The sequence below is a fragment of the Mesocricetus auratus genome, unplaced genomic scaffold (assembly GCF_017639785.1).
Source record: "Mesocricetus auratus isolate SY011 unplaced genomic scaffold, BCM_Maur_2.0 Super-Scaffold_100041, whole genome shotgun sequence".
Taxonomy (NCBI): domain Eukaryota; kingdom Metazoa; phylum Chordata; class Mammalia; order Rodentia; family Cricetidae; genus Mesocricetus; species Mesocricetus auratus.
The window spans coordinates 5,639,808-5,656,681 of NW_024429218.1; positions in this window are offsets into that span (position 1 = coordinate 5,639,808).

A 16,874-nucleotide genomic window follows, 5' to 3' on the forward strand; every position below is an offset into this window, starting at 1 on the left:
ATGATGAGTCTCAGCGGGGCTCTTACTCTCGTGTCTTTGGAACCCTGATAAACAGCAGAATGCCTGATTGTTTTGGAGTTTTAGATTATGAAGCAGTATCTTTGGAAGGTGCCATGTGATTCAGTTGCAAAGCTCCCAAAGCCCCCTCCCCCACGCCCTTTTAAAATAAAACCCATCCATGTTGAGGAGATTACTCAGTTGGTAATGAGCTTGCCACACGGCGTGAGGACCTGAGTCTGAGCCGCAGGGCCAACATAAAAAGCAGGTTCAGTAGAACCCTAGCACTGGAAAAGCCAAGGCAGGAGGATCCCTGGGACTCAATGACAAACTACCCCACCCCTAATTGCAAACCCCAGGCCAATGAGAGAACCCTTCTAAAAAAAAACCGAGGTGGGTAACTCCTGCTGAATGACACCAAGGTAGTTTTCCGGTCTCCTCCACGTTAACACACACATACACACACTCCGTTAGCACCAGAAATGATGCAATCAACCCGGAACTGATGAGACCGCGCAGATTCCCTCCAGACCCACGTTCCACATGGCCTTGGCTGGTCTATGAACACGCAAACGTCCATCTTGGAAGGACGTATAGCTTCTGGCCCCAGGTGAGTCGGACTGGCCTGCCTTCCTCTGCCTTCCGTTTCCTGTCCCCGGGACACGAGCCACTTGGCGCAATGCTAAATTAGGATCTGACCAAAACTGATGTGTGTGATCTGAGTTGGGCATAACAAGGCCTGGACAGCTGCCCTTTAGCTCTGGGTCACGGGTTCAATTCCAGCTAAGCCTTGCCTGACAGAAAATCATTACCAGCTCTGTGTCAGGCCACTTGACAGATGGGAAACGAATTTCTATCTCCGCCCAGCAGGCAAGGGTCCACACCACACTTGGCACTAGGTTGTTCTCAACTGTGTGGAAACACAGTAGAAGTCGTATATGGTTGTCCCAGGAGCAGGCCAGGCTCTGAGGTTAGGCAGAGCCTGTGTTTTGGTGTCTGCAAGGGCCTTGGTGGCACTCCCTCCTTACCCATTTCATCAACACTCCATTAATCAGCTCGCTTCTCTTTCTTATATATAGCGTTAACAAGCCATTTGAAGCAATGGAACAATTGAGAAAATCCGGTCTTGTAGCCAGAGTCACCACAGGAAATGTCTAGGGGAGCATTTTTATCCCCGTTCTGAGATGAGTCCAGTCACTTGGTGCCTCAAGACTCCCACATCTTCGTGATAAAGGAAAGCTATTTCCAGTTGATCTTCAGAACTGCATCAGCCTTCTTCCCTCTTGTTCAGACCAACATGACACCTGTTTCTGGGGACATGGCGGGCCTGGCGCCTGGCTTAGTGACTGCCCCGTATGTCTGCTCCCACGGGGCCAGGACTCCTCAGTAGCCACAGCCAGCATGCAGGCAGCGAACCGTGAAGAGCAGAGGATCCCGGGCTCAAATGGCATGTGGAAGCTGGGGCACGCCGAGGGAAGAGACCTGAACCAGGGCCACTGTGGTTCTCAGACTACACTGGCTCCCTATCTGAGCTCACCCCTCCACAGCCTGCGGAAGCCTCAGCTTGGCAGGGCAGGGCTGGGTGGAGCCAGTCCCTAAGAAAGGCTTGCGGCTACTGGGCAGTGCCGGCAGAGTAGCCTTCACCTTCTCTGAGAGAGAGAGCCATTGGAGACAATCCTCTCTGAGGTGAGGAGTCAGTCATTGCGGGCAGCTCTCCAATAATATTAAAAACACTGGGGACAAATCGGCTTATTAAGAAGAACAGTTTACTTTAGCTGACAGTTTTAGAGGTTCCAGTCCACGGTCAGGCGGCCCCACTACTTTCGGGGCTGTAGCTGCGCGGTGCCTCATCGCAGGAGCATGTGGGGGAGGGTACTGCCCACCTCGGGTATCGGGCAAGGAAGGAGAGACAGGTGGTGGCAAGTTCACACAATGTCCTTCAAGGGGACATCTTAAGCCTAACTCCTTCAATCAGGCCCCTTCAACACATGGGCCTCTGGAAAATACTAACCCTGTAGAAAGAATTTCCTTCCACCCTTCTCAGAATTCTCTGACCCACCAGCCTAGAGGGACTTCCCGTCTGGGAAGACACCTCTTCCCTTGCTGAACACAGACGGGTCCTGGGAAACCCGCCAAAGAGTATCTTCACGCCGGGTGGTGGTGGCGGTGGCGCACGCCTTTAATCCCAGCACTCAGGAGGCAGAGGCAAGCGGATCGCTGTGAGTTTGAGGCCAGCCTGGTCTACAGAGCGAGTTCCAGGACAGCCTCCAAAACTACACAGAGAAACACTGTCTCATAAAAACCAAAAAAAAAAAAAAAAAAAAAAAAGTATCTTCACATGCTCACACATTGCACTTCCTCTACACACTTAGCGAGAGGAACTCCCCTGCCCTGCACTGTTCTGGAAAGAGCCGAGCATGAGTTGACCTGGTTGCACGTGTCCAGATCTCCCTACCTTCTCCCGGAGCTGAGAGACCCTGACAGCGCCATGCGATGGCAGCCTGGGCCTGGTGTGCCCTGGGACCTTCTGCGCTAAGTGCTCCAGGGATGTAGGGTTCATGAGGAACATAGCTTTGGTGACTCTGCGCTGGAGTGGCTTCAGCCTTTGAATTGCTGTAACCCAATAAACACCGTTCTTCTGTACGTAACACAGAAAAGTTACTGTGCTAGACTTGCACAGAATGGCCGCTCTGGCGCCCCGTCTGGGCTGAATAGACCACTGTAGCACTTAGATTGGGGGAGAAAAGACCAGCATGCAGGAAACGGCGGGATGCTGGTCCCAGCACTCGCGGCATCTAGGGCTATCCTGCTGCACTGTTCAGTTTCTGGAAGCAGTATAGCAAAGGGAGGGCTCCATTCCTAGTGCACATCTCCTAGTACAGACGCATGCTGTTGCTAATTAGAAACAAACCTTGTAGTTGCTGCTCACACACACCAGACGTTTAGAACATAGATGTCGCCCAGGTGAAGGCGGCTCCCACCTCACATGCGGGCCATCCTTTCTGATGGGAGTGGCCCCCACCAGCACGGAGCAGACTCAACAGTGAGGAGGAGGAGAATGCTGCAGAAGCATCCTCTGAGCTCTGCGTGCGGAGGAGAGCATGGCCCCGGGGCTCTCCGCTTGCTGGCCCACCTTCAACGGTCTCTGCCACCAGTGCCTTGAGAGCCCCTGTGCTGGCCCCCTTTCTGCTCCAACCCCCAGCCCACCTTCAAATGCAACCTTCAGGCCTGCTTCGTGAGAAAAAGCTTCCAAAGCCAGTTTTCTGGAGTTGCCCCTGCCTACAGGTAAAAGTCCATAGAGGAAGCAAAGGCTGGCAGGGCGGCGTCTCTGAGAAGGTAAGGCCGTGAACAGGCTGTGGTCCTGGGCCTTGAGGCGACCTTGACCTTCTAGCAGGTGGCAAGTCTCTCGGGAAGGGCCACACCCAGCTGGCCCAGCCCCAGCAAACATACCAGGGAGTCGCCCACGCCAGCCAAGAAGCCCTGCTGTGTTCTAGACTTTCCCTCTCTAACCTGGGTCCCAGAGGAGCCATCGAGGGACGTGTCTTGGCATTGCTACGGTCTGCTTTTGAGGTCAAGCAAGGAGCAGCATCCTAGCCACACCCAGCCACCCTGGCACGAGGCAGACGCTCAGAATGGGATAAATGGCCGACGTCCATGGCTGCAAGGCCCACCCAGGTCACTCTGCCTGGCCTGGCTTGTGTTGGCTGCTCCAAGCAGTTGAACTCGGTGAGGACCCTCCCCCACACACCCTCAGGGGTGTCTCCAGGAGGAAATGGGCCACACAGGATGACACAGCCCCGGCTGTGACTCGAAGGCTGTGCACCAAACATGCTCCAGAACAGATTTTGGTGTCAGAAGGGCAGTTTTAATTATCATTCGTTGCCATCCAGTTCATTGATGAAGAAGTGTGGTAAGAAATCTTGTCTTCCTTCTCCCCTAGCCAGAGTTTGATGGAGACGTCCTCTTCTGGGATGGGGGGGGAGAGAGAGAGAGAGAGAGAGAGAGAGAGAGAGAGAGAGAGAGAGAGAGAGAGAGAGAGAGAGAGAGAGAGAGAGAGAGAGAGAGAGAGAAAGAGAGAGAGAGAGAGAGAGAATAGGGCTGGGGTGGGTGCCCACCTACAGCACAGGACTTTGCAGACTTGGTGTGTCTTGTTTACACACAGAATGAAATATCCATGGCTGCCTGCCTGGCAACTCTATTTCAGGTTGTTTGGACTCTGGCTTCCCCTGTGATCCTTCCTGGTTCTTTTCTAAGGATTTCCGGCCACTGCTTTCTTGGGAGACAAAGGCTGAGGCCCAGCCTCAGCGGAGGCTGAACCCAGGCCAGAGGACCCCACACCAGGGCTACACAGAGTTGGTGCTGGGCGAGGTGTGTGTGGTGTGTGTGCTCAGTGTGTGTGTGTGTGTGTGTGTGTGTGTGTGTGTGGTGTGTGTGCTCAGTGTGTGTGTGTGTGTACCCGGCAGTGACAACATTTTACTTCTCTCTGTGGTGTGTGTGTGTGTGTGTGTGTGTGTGTGTGTGTGTGTGTGTGTGTGTGTGTGTACCCGGCAGTGACAACATTTTACTTCTCTCTGTCGTGTGTGTGTGTGTGTGTCTGTGGTGTGTGTGTGTGTGTGTGTGGTGTGTGTGTGTGTGTGTGTGTGTTCCAGGCAGTGACAACATTTTACTTCTCTCTGTGGTGTGTGTGTGTGTGTCTGTGGTGTGTGTGTGTGTGTGTGTGGTGTGTGTGTGTGTGTGTGTGTGTGTGTTCCAGGCAGTGACAGCATTTTGCTTCTGTGTGTGTGTGTGTGTGTGTGTGTGTGTGTGTGTGTGTTCCAGGCAGTGACAGCATTTTGCTTACTCTCTTTCTTTAGCTGTGCTCGTGGAAGTTTAGATGGGCTCTTTTCTTTAGAACAAAAACAAAACAGCACCATTTCCTAGACAGAGCAATCAAATATATATTTATAAATATTTTCCAAGACTGCCCTCTAGTGGAAATCTAGGCAAATAACATCTTAAAAATTGGCACTTGGGATTCCAAACTTCTCAGTAAAAGTCAGCATTGAAGGGAGATTTTCACAATGTCTGAAAGCTCATCACACTTCCGTTGTGCACAGAGGGTGTCAGGACTTCACTGAGCTGTGCCTTGTTTCTAACACACACACACACACACACACACACACACACACACACACACACACACACACAAAGACTGCCTTAAGGCTTCACAAAGAAATCCTGCTTAAACTGGAAATGGGGTTATAAGGACGTTTAATTTTAAAACTGGAAGTGCAGGGACGCGGGAGGGGCAGTGGGAGAATGTGACTGCTGTGTCCTCAGGATGTGCATGTTTGGCTGGCTGGAGTTTTTATTTTGGCTGAGGAAGGAGCCAAGGTTGCAGGCACATCCAGCCCCCAGGCCACACACACTGCCTGCCGGGATTTCACCTTGGAGGATGTGGGACAATGAGTCATTTGTGCCTCTTCCCGGCTGTTGCTGGCCAAGGTCAGCTTTCCCACTGGAACCCAGCGGCCTGGCCCGGTGCCCAAGCTGTCTGGGCCTCTTTGAGTGGTGCAGAGCTCAGGGAGAGGGCGGGCTCCCCGCTCTCCCAGACCTACTCTCCGGCCCGCTCCGCCCCAGGGCCCCAGTTAAGGCTGTGAGGCAGCCCTGTCCACGTCATAAAACCTCATTCACTCTGCTCCATTTGGCAGCAAAGGCCCTCTCTCTGAGGCCCAAGGAAGTGGGCTGCAGAAAAGGGTCCCCTGAATTCTCCGAGGAGAAGACTTGAGTAGTCCCTGACCCAGCTCTCCCTTGCTCCTGAGGTCTCTGAAGACAAATAACTCTTGCCTGTTGGAACTGATACCTTGTAAACCACAGTCACACAGAAAAGTAACAGAGAAACAGGGATTTTTCATGGGTTTCTCCATCTGAACTCTGCTCAAGGCACTGTCTAGAATCTGACCAGCAAGACGGACAAGAGCCCTGACCTGGGGAAATTACAGTCTGGTGGAAACTAACGGAGCGGTGGAGAGCCAGGCCACACCCTCTCGGGTGCACACTGACCTTTCTCCTGTGTCTGACAGTCATGCTTAAGCACCTACTGTGTATCCGACAGGCATTATTATCTGGACAGAGAAGACACAGCCTATGCTTTCTGAAGTTTCACAACGACGTGGTCAAGTACTGACTGTATGCTATCAAAGACGAGCCCTAAGACCCGGTTTTTCACAGTAAACCTGCCAAGTAGATTGTGGCATCTCTATTTTACAGAAAGGAAAACTGGATTTAAAGGGATAGGAAAAATGCTTGCCCAAACCTGTTGATTTCACCCATAGCATCATAAAGGGTTAAATTTAGTCATATCTGTGTGTGTGTGAGAGAGAGACAGAGAGAGACACAGAGAGAGACAGAGAGAGACAGAGAGACAGAGAGAGAGAGACAGAGAGAGAGAAAGAGAGAGACAGAGAGACAGAGAGAGAGAAAGAGAGAGAGAGGGGAGAGAGGGGGGAGAGAGAGAGAGATTAGCTTGGAAACAAGGACAACTCAGGGGAACTGCAAGGCCCTCTGGGCACACAGGTTTTATGTGGGCCCCTCCTGTTGGTTACAGAGTAGAGGTGGGGATGCCTGTGTCTCTGCATCCGAACAGATGTCATTTCACCGGCTCTTGGAAGTGGTGCCCATATGTGGCAGCTGACTTCCGTGTCTACAGCGTATGTCCTGATGGCTTCAGTGTCTACAGCGTATGTCCTGATGGCATGCCCAGTCTCCTCCATTGAGCTATTTCAGATCTAAGTCCACACCAGGGTCCCCTTCTAGTTTTCTCTCAAGTGAATGGGGTCGCTTGGCTCTGGGAAAAGACACTTTCTACTTACACAAAGCTGGTCACTGACCTGACCTGGAGCAGGAGGAAGGAAAGGCCGCCAGATGTGACACTTCCTTGGCCACAGACGACCTAGGCTGTGTGCAGAGAGCTCCTCTCTTCTGAAAGCAGCGCCGTCAGGCCGCTTGGCCTGCGTGTCACTCCAGCAGCTCCTTGAGCGACACATTGCTGACTTGGAGCTAACTGCAGCTTACAGAGAACAGTGTCCAGCCTGGACTTCAGGGGGACATGCTCTGGGGGCTAGCAGCTGCCTCTGAGGAAGGGTCCCCTTGGACCTGCCTTACACGCTGACTTCCTGTCCCCAGGAACCGCCTTGTCACCAGCTCACTCCTGGAAGGCAGGATCTGGGTTTTTGTTTTTGTTTCTGCTTTTTTTGTTGTTGTTTGTTTGGTTGGTTGGTTTTTCGAGACAGGGTTTCTCTGTATTGCTTTGGAGGCTGTCCTGGAACTCGCTTTGTAGACCAGGCTGGCCTCGAACTCACAGAGATTCATGTGCCTCTGCCTCCCGAGTGCTGAGATTAAAGGCGTGCACCAACAACGCCCAGCAGGATCTGGGTTTTATTGCCCTTAGCCTCAAAGAGTCATGTCTTGTGGTAAGTGTGCCTTGTTACCTACATGGCCCAAAGACTCCAGAATGTTAGATCCCAAAGGAACTCAGGACAAGTAGCTGAGGAGTCTATTAACGTATCAGAGCGGACGCTGGCCACCGGGCTGTCTCAAGATGTCATATCATATTCTCTCAGGACCGGTTACAGAGTCTCAGCATGTCCCACCCTGACCCCTCCCCAAACCGCTGTGGCCCCTGAGCTTTGCTCCTCGCCCCCCCCCCCCAGCTTTTGATTCCTATATAACCTGGCCAAGTGCTCTCTTGGTTCTTCTCTTGTCTGCCTACCTTCTCCCCTCTTCCCTCTCTCTTCTCTTCCTCTCAGGCCCCACCCCTCCCCTCCCCCCTCATCTCCTCTCACGGCCTGGACTATTCTGCTGGCCATGTTTAGCCTGAACACTTTCAGATGCCGCTGGCTGCTCTCTCCCTCACACACCTCCTTAACCACACCTAGGAGTGCTCATGTCCCCATTTTCCTCCACTGAGCTGTGTGGAGCCTTTCAGTGGAGAACACAATGGATTTCTTCTGCTTAAGCACACCCTTTTATTTCCTTATTTCTTGATGCCCAGCCTCTCCGTGGTACTGCCAACCAACTCAGAGAAGGCTGGGAAAAAGGTCTCCACCTTCAGGAAGTTCTTCCCATGGACGGAGCAGCCTCCATGGGTCCAATTCTTATTGACAACTGTTGTTTCCTTTCCTTTTAAAATGTTTACACTAATTCTTTGAGAAATTTGTACATACATATTTATATTTCGATCATGTCCACTCCCAATGCCCTCCCTAAATCTTCCTAGATATGCCCCCTCCCACCCACTCTCTCCACTTTCTGCTCCTCTGTTGGTAGAATATTATTTTAACTGGGCAAAGATGTGTTCCATTTGTTTATGCTACAATATTACTTTAACTGTGTAAAGCTGTGTTACATTTGTTTCACCTTGCCTGCCTAAGGCACCTGATTGGTCTAATAAAGAGCTGAAAGGCCAATAGCTGGACAGGAGAAAGTATGGGCGGGGCTGGTGGGCAGGGAGAACAAACAGCAAGAGAAATCTAGACTTGAAGGAAGAGGAAGAAGGAGAAGAAGAGAATGAAGGACATTCTCAGGGCAAGAAGCCAGACAGACAGACAGACACAGAGAAGCAGTGGAAGTGAGATCTACAGAAATGAGAAAGGTAAGAAGCCCCGAGTCAAAGGGAGATAAAGAGAAACGCGTTGATTAAAGTTCAAAGAGCCGGACAGAAAGGAGCCTAAGTGGGGCGGAGTACTCAAAACTAGTAAGTTTCTGTGTCGTGATTTGGGAGCCGGGTTGTGGCCTAAAAGAAAACTCCTGGTACCCTCCCCACTTAGTCTAATTTGTGCCATCCATAGACTCATGAGCTGTCATGGTAGTCATGGCTGACCTACCAGGGACCATAGCCTTAAAATAAACAGACCTTCCATCCCCTAGAAGCCATCGGTTGTCAATAAGTCTTAACCAAAAAGGTTCACAAGTTCCCCCACCCCACCCCTGTGTGCTATAGTTAACTGGGTTGTTCTTGTGCAGGTAACCACAACTGGAGCTAGTCTGTGAGTGCAGAGGTCCTGTCATAACTGAAGTCACTGTCACTCTCAACCTCTCCAGTCACCTGCTCTGACAGTCTTTCTGCCTCCCTACTCCTGCGGTGCTCCCTGACCTGTGGTGCTCCCTGAGCTTTCGGGGAGGGATGTGACAGAGTTGTCCCGTTTGTGACTGAGCACCGATGCGCAGTGAGCCTTGACCAGTTTTTGTTAACTACTCCTCACTGCACAAAGAAACTTCTCTAATGAGGTCTGAGAGCTACACTAATCTATGGGCATAGAGACACGCATGTAGGAGGCGGTTGGATACTGTGTCCACGCTGTTTTCACAGACGTGGCTTCTGCTCTACACTCAGGAAGACTGTAGATTGTGTGTGTCTCCTCTTGTTGGAACCATGAGGAAGGAGCATGTACCCGATAACATGTCTCTCAAAGCTCTAGAGGGCAGCTCTCTGCAGACGTCCCTAATGTCCTAATTATATGGCTTGTTCCGACTGTGGGCTTAGCCAAAAGGCAGAGGAGCGATTGACTTGTTTCCATCACAGAGAGCTATGTCACCCACTGTCTTCCCTAGCAGAAGCTAATTCTGTCAAATTCCTATCTGGCTCAATGTCGAGAACATAGTAGAAGTTAGCACAGTTTCCTGTTTGGGACACGCACCATCCTGGCTTCTAGGAGAGAACGAGTATTCCCAAACCTCCTCGTGAGGTCTGTGTTTGCTGTAACTGAGGCATTGGTGCTCAGGCCTGGCTGAACACGGACTTCCTGGGAAGTTGTCTTTAAATAATACGGGGCTGGATGCCATTCCCGAAACATCAGATTTAGTTGTGCTGAGACCCTGATATCAATGAAATACTGGGGAGATTTAGAGTGTTGTGAGGGAAGCCACAAGAGTCTACAGACATTCCTCCTTGTCGCTTAATAATATTGGGCCCATCTCCTCTGCTTCAGCCAGCCTTCTGTTACCGTACCAAACATCTATAATAAAACAACTTCAAAGGAAGAAAGGTTCATAGCCTACATTTGGCTGGCTCCGTGGCTCTGCTGCGTAGTGGCTGCCTGTGGTGGAGCAAGCTGCCTACCTCAAGCAGCTCAGAAAGCAAAGCAGCAGCAGGAGGGGCAGGGTTCTACCGTGTCCTCCAAAGTGCACCCTCCAAGCCCGAGACCTCCCTCGAGGCCCGCCTCTTCCACTTCCTGTCTCTTCTAAAGCCATCCTGAGCGCCAAACAACCCACAGGCCTTTGCGGGGAGGTGTGTTCACGGTCTACACGGAGGGCCCCATACCATACTGAGGGAAAGTTTACTACAGCTTGTTGCTGCTCCTAGAATTCCACCACAGTATAATGTTTTACTTTTATCTACTCCATTCCCCAATGAGGAGCTTTCTCTTCTGAAAGTCAGTCCCTGCGATTGAGGTCGAGCAATCTGGGCTTCAGTCTTTGTCCTCAACCTCCCTGGGCTGCTAATCGGCTGTCTGGCTTTTCCCCTTCTCGACAGGGCAGTCTATTTTGCGTCTATGGTTCGGATGGATGGCAAGGACCCAGGAGTGGGCCAGAAGACACTTCTGCTCCGAGGACCCTCCCTTCCTAACAGCACACGGCCTCTCTTCCTATCCCTCACCATTCTTCACCCCCAGAACTACCTTCTCTCACACTCTAACTCCGTTCTTTCAGCTCCCGCAAGCCACTTCCACCACAGGACGGGGGCCAGGCCACCCCTGGGCTACTGGAGATAGAAATCAGACCCCACAGAACTCCTGCCATCTTTACCCGGTGTGGCAGAGAATGAGCTCTGAAAATGCCTCCAACAGCAAGGGTTGGGGAGAGGAGCACATGCTGGTTCCTTTGTTTACCTGTTTGATGTAGAGTTGGTGTTCATCCCCAGACAGGCTGGCCGAGTAGAGACTGGGCTTAATCAGAGGGCTTGTGCTTACACGTGCCCTACAGATAATAATATAATAGTACTAGAGCTTGGCTACATTTGGGGCTTTGAAGGTGACATTTCCCCTGGAGAGGTTAAACAGCCCGGCTCAGGAGGCTGCACATTTGCATCAGGATCTGCAGTCACTGGCCTCCTCAGTACCGGTAGCCAGGTGTCCTTGGCTCGGGGACACCACAACCTACTGTACCTCCATACACAGGCCTGGGCAGCGATTCTAATCTTTGCCTTGCATGTGAAATGTCAGTATTTTTCTCTTTTGGTCTGGGAGAACAACCAATTATGTTTCTAAATGAGAAGACGCTGTCTGTGACGGATTTTGTAACCTGAAATGCAGCCACAGCATCTGAGACCCTCGCGCCAACCTAGCCCGCTCCAGTCTCTCTCTCTCCAGCTATCAGGTGATGGGGAAAACCTCACTCTAGATATAATAATTAATCACTAGTCAACACAGATATCCCCATTGGTTCCCGGCCTCTCGAGCAACCTTGCCTTGTCTGTCTATAAATCAAAGAAATGCATTCCTTAATATCCCATAGAATACATTTCCAGGCAGCCTCTTTCCTCTATAAAGAAACAAAACACTTTGCAAGCAGACAAACAAACAAAAAAATCTGTTATCACCCGAGAGGAAGATGCTCCCAAGGTGCCATTTGAAGGAAGGAAGATGTGCAGTCCAGAGAGAGGAAGGCGGGGGGTGGCGGAGTAAGCGGCTGAAGGACAGACAGACTTCTTGCGGTAGTGTCCCTCAGCTGGGTAGTGAGGTGACAGCATCATCACCTCCACGTGGACACACTGACCCCATCTCCTTTGTTTCTCAACTCTCTTCAGCTCATAGCCTGGCCTGCTACAAGCATCTGTTTCCCCAGATCCCAGCACCCTGCTGGGTCTAACAGCAACAGCTGTGGGTGAATCCCTGTTCCATTCCAGCCTCTCTCCAGAGCACAGACAGACTCTCCAAGCAGATGAGCCGCCGAGTAGGTGGAGAGACACACTCGGGTCTTAGAATGAGGGACAACGGAAGAAATTAGGAGACTGGCCCACACCCTGTCTCAGTGGCCTTGTTCTCACCCAGAAACGGGGGACCAGCTAGTCTGCCTGTGCTTCCTGAGGCCCTCAATTTCAGGGCCTCACCGGAAGGAGAAGGAAAGGCCGGAAGGAGAAGAAAAAGACAGCAGTTTTTGCTGTCTTACCTGCTGGGTTTTCAAAAGTAAGGCGCCGGGGACTGGGAATGTAACCCAGCGTGCACCAAAGCCTGGGTTTGATCCTGGAACAGCACAGACCAGGCACAGTGGCCCATGCCTATAATCCCAGCACTCTGCAAGGTGGAGGCAGCAGGTTCAGAAGTGGGTTCAAGGCCATCCTTCACTACAGAACAAGGCTGGAGGTTGGGGGAGAACATTTTTGAAAGTCTACCAAGTCAAATCTTAATATTTTTATTTCTGAGCCGGTGTTGGTGGCGCATGCCTTTAATCCCAGCACTTGGGAGGCAGAGGCAGGTGGATCTCTGTAAGTTCGAGGCCAGCCTGGTCTACAGAGCTAGTTCCAGGACAGGCTCCAAAACAATACAGAGAAACCCTGTCTCGAAAAAACAAAAAAAAAAAAAAAATTAAAAAATTATTTCTGACTGGCCTGTAACTATCTCTGTAGCTCAGGCTGTCCTCTAACTCAGGGATTCACCGACCTCTGACTCCCAAGTGCTGGGATTAAAGACACACACCATGCCTAGCCTGACTTTAAAGTTTTGAATCTTACAGTTCTCCATCTACTCTGTGCACGAGGCTGGGGCAGATTCATTTGAGAGCCTATAATTGCATCTCTTTCTCATGTGAGTCACACACACACACACACACACACACACACACACACACACAGAGAGAGAGAGAGAGAGAGAGAGAGAGAGAGAGAGAGAGAGAGAACAACAGTCAAAAAGACTGTTTACTGTACAGGGGTTATCTGGCAAAACATGGAACATTTTGGGGTTCTTCCAAATTGTGAAGAAAGAGCTACGGGCAGCTGTGGGGCTGAGATCAGGTACCTAGACCAGACATACGGCTGAACATGCTACACCACCAGGGCATCCCTGTTGTGGGTCTATTTTAACTGGGCAAAGATGTGTTACATTTGTTTATGCTTTGGAATATTACTTGAACTGTGTAAGATTGTGTTACATTTGTTTATGCTGCGTTTGTTCAACGATGTAAACATGTGTGTCTAATTATGTAAAGATGTGTTGCATTTGTTTTCCCTTGCCTGCCTAAGGTGACCTGTCTAATAAAGAGCTGAAGGACTAATAACTAGTCAGGAGAGGGACAGGCGGGGCTGACGGGCAGAGGGAATAAATAGGAGGAAGAATCTAGAAACAAGAGCAGAGGAGAGAATGAAGGAGAAAGGGAGGGGCCAGCCAGCCAGGCAGCAGACAGACAGACAAAAGAAACAAGAAAAGTAGGACATGTAGAAAGAAAATGTAGAAAGGAGATAAAGAGAAACAGGTTAATTTAAGTTAAAAAAAAAAAAAAGGTAGCCGGGAACGAGCTTAAGTTAAGGCTGAACATTTAAAACTAATAAGTCTCTATGTCATGATCTGGGAACTGGTTGGTGGCCCAAAAGAAAGTCTGGTACACATCCCCTTCCCCATTTCAATAACTTTTTGGCCCCAACTGTTAATAGTACCAAGGTTGAAAACCCCATGGCAGGCTATAAACCAAAACACACAAAAAGTCACATCTCCCAGATGCATCCGTGTTCCAGGAGGGTGCCGTTCAGCTCTCTTCCTGCCCTGGCTCAGAATGGAAGTGAGACCTAGTTCAGGAACCTGCCAAGGACTCCCTGGAGCCTGGGTCTGAGACACAGACTCCTTTCTTGCCCTGCAGACTGTTGCCCACAGGTCTTTAACTCAGTTGTGTGGAGGAGAGCTTCCTACGCTGTTCCCAAGCATCCAAAAGCTGCCCAAGGTGCATAATGTTCAAAGCCAGTCTATACCAAGATTTGATTCTAACAGTACAGACAGTGAATGTATTCACTCATCAAACACATAGTTGTTGATGACTTGCTGTGTTTTAGGGGAAATGCAGTAGGGACTCTGTCCTGGGATGCAGCAGTGAACAACACAGACCCTCTCCCCTGTGAAGCATGCTAGTCATGGGGTGCTGAGAAGACACGCAGGCAGTAGTCAGGCCTGGGACTGTCCTAACGGGGGACAGAGGCACAGAGTAATTGAGAGGCAACAGGATCCTGAAGGTTTGGAGTTAAAGGATTCCAGACAAGGATTCAAGAGCAAGAGAGAGGAATGGAGCTGTGGGGTCCCATGGTGCCATGGTCACTGTGGGACTGTGTGGAAATTGGCAACAGGTAGGGTTGGCAGCCAGGTGTCCAAGGACCCGGTGAACCCCACCAGATGTTCACATATTCTGAGAAAGATGGAAATCCATTAGAGATGCCACAGACAGTGACATTTGAAAGTCACATTCCTGGCATCTCCGATCGTCACTGTCAGTTGAAAAGGGGTTTCTTAAAATATTTAACATTTTCTTTTTGCAGTTAGAAAACCAAATAACCAGAGTCTGGGCCTGAGCTCAGTCCCCAGCACCTATGCAAAAAGCTAGGTGTAGTGGCATAGACTTTTAATCCTAAAGTTGGGGAGGCCCAGGCAGGAGGATTTCTGGGACTCAAAGGCCAGTCAGCCTAGGCTAATCAGCAAGCTCCAAGCAAGTGAGAGACTTCCTCAAAGTAAGTAACAGTACTGGAGGCTGTTCTCTGACCTCCACATATATGAAATTATACACACAGATGCACACACACACACACATATGGGCAAGCACATATATGCACACATGCATGCACATATATGCACATGCACACAGACATGAATGCACATGACATATCCACACATGTACATGCACACATACACATCCCCATACATGCACATGCATACACACACATATATATACCACACACACACCCCTGCACCACATAAACATGTGTGCAAACGCTATATGCACATATGCATGCACACATATGCACATGCACATGTACGCATCCCCACACATGCATACATGCACATATACATACCACACACACACACATTCAATCAAATGCACAGAATAACCACTAACGAATTAAACTCATGAAGATCCTCCTGGTACAAGGAGAGTTGGCTGCCAGGACACTACAGCCCCTGAGACCAGGACACTACAGCCCCTGAGACCCGGCATGTAGTGTCCTAGGAAGAGTAGAGTTCTCAGGTTTTATGCTGTCCCCTTTTACTAAAGAAATTCCCAGCATGCACCACTTGCAAGACAGGGATAAGTTGGGGCGAAGTCACACCAAAACATCTACATTCCACAAAGTCCAGTTAGTACAAGCCAGGAAGAGGGACTAGACATCACGTGTAATTCATTCATAAATCGCCAGCACTCCCCAGACAACTTTCAAACAGACCGAGGCACTTTAAATAGTTATCGGCTTGATGACCCGTTTGTTTGGTTAATTAAATTTTTAAAAAAGAAAACAAACATTAAAACAGCAAATCAATGCAGACAGCCTCAACAGAGCCATGGCTCAGTGAAGTTTTATAGTATATGGCTACGATTACCAAAATTGTATCCACAAAAGCACAATTAATTAGAAATGTCAGAAATAGCTTCTGATTGAAAAATAGATTTCAGGTCCACCCTGCCCCTGAGCTGTGGCCATTAAATCAGCACAGTAGATAGAAAAGCATGTGCTTAAAATAGGTTTTCAGCAACTGGTGCTCCAGTGTGGGTTAGCCCCAAACCTTTTCTTCCAAGAAAACATTGGCTGAACAATTCTGTAGTTGTTCTTACAAGATAAAAAAAAAGCTATTTTAAGATGTTACATTTTGAGCCCTTTGACTTTTTTAACTTTTAATGGCTTTGTGCTTTAGCAATAGCCTTCAGAGGAGGGTTAGCACTTCCTAACCCTCCCTCAAGGGTTTCTCTGAACCAAGTTTAGAGGACCTTCAAAATCGCAGCAGCCAAAGGGCTCCCGGCTTAATGCACTCCAGCTGCCCTTCTGAGCAAGACTATCTGTTCCACGGCAAGCGTTAGCCACTGGCCACTGGCCACCAAGAAGACGAGTGTGGCGTAACTGCCTCGAGTGGCAAGAAAGAGGGTTGAGTGTGGGCTGCCAGAAGGCATCACTTGATGTGCTCGTTCCTCTGTGTGTGAGAGCATGTGTGTGTGTGTGTGTGTGTGTGCGTGCATGCGTGCGTGCATGCACCTATGTGTGCATGGGCATGTGGGAACCAGAGAAAAACCTCGGGTGGCATTCTCTGTCATCCACCTCCTTTGGGACAAGGTCTCTCATTGGTCTGGGGCATACCCGTTTGGGGCTAGGTTGGCTGGCCAGAAAATCCCAGTCCCCTCTTCCCTGGCACTGAGATGACAAGAATTCACCTCCACATCTGCTGTTTCTTCATGGGTTCTGGGGATCACACTCAAGTACCCTGCTTACAGAGGCGAGCACTTTACTTACTGAGCTATCTGGCCAATCCCATAATAATGTTAATAACTGTAGCTGGAAGTTTTCTGTGTTCTGCCCAGTCCTGCTGGACCATTTTCTCTCCCATCCACCGGTCCCAGCAGCCACTTATAAAATAATCACTCTGGAGCTTAATAGTAATTACAAACCGTTTGGCTTATTATTAACTAGCTCTTACAACTGAAACTAATCCAGTTCTATTGTTCTATAATTTACCGTGAGGCTCATGGCTTGCTACCTCACATCTTGCTTCCCTGGCTTCTGCTGGCTTCTGCTCTGACTGCCGTTCTCTCTCTGTATCTCTGCTTGAATGCCCTGCCTGGCTCTATTCTGCCTGGCTATTGGCCAAATCAGCTTCTTTATTAGCCAGTGGTAATAAAACATGCTCACAGCACACAGAAGGCATCCTGCATCAAATGGT